This window comes from Microtus ochrogaster, linkage group LG2, assembly GCF_000317375.1.
Source record: "Microtus ochrogaster isolate Prairie Vole_2 linkage group LG2, MicOch1.0, whole genome shotgun sequence".
NCBI lineage: Eukaryota > Metazoa > Chordata > Mammalia > Rodentia > Cricetidae > Microtus > Microtus ochrogaster.
Window position 1 is genome coordinate 53,346,053 of NC_022028.1, and position 375 is coordinate 53,346,427.

Here is a 375-nt window from a genome sequence, read left to right on the forward strand (position 1 = left end):
GACACACACACATACATACACACAGACGCACACAGACATACAGATATACATACACACAGACACATACACTCTGTATGAGAATGTAGTAAGAATTGAGGGAGGGGGGCTGCAGATGGCTCTGTGGTTAGGAGCCGGGACTTCTCTTCCAGAGGTCGGCTGGCCAGAGCAAGGACTCTACCAACTACACCTTATCTTTTCCCAATCTAGAAACTTCTGCTGTTGTCACTGAGAACTCAGAGCTCAGGGCACACCTTGCACCTGCTCTGCCACTGACAGTCCCATATTCTTTAAAAAAAAAGTGATGCTTACAGGTCCTCTGGAAGAGCAGGTAGTCCTATAAACAGTTAAGCCAACTCTCTAGGCCTCTCTTTAGAA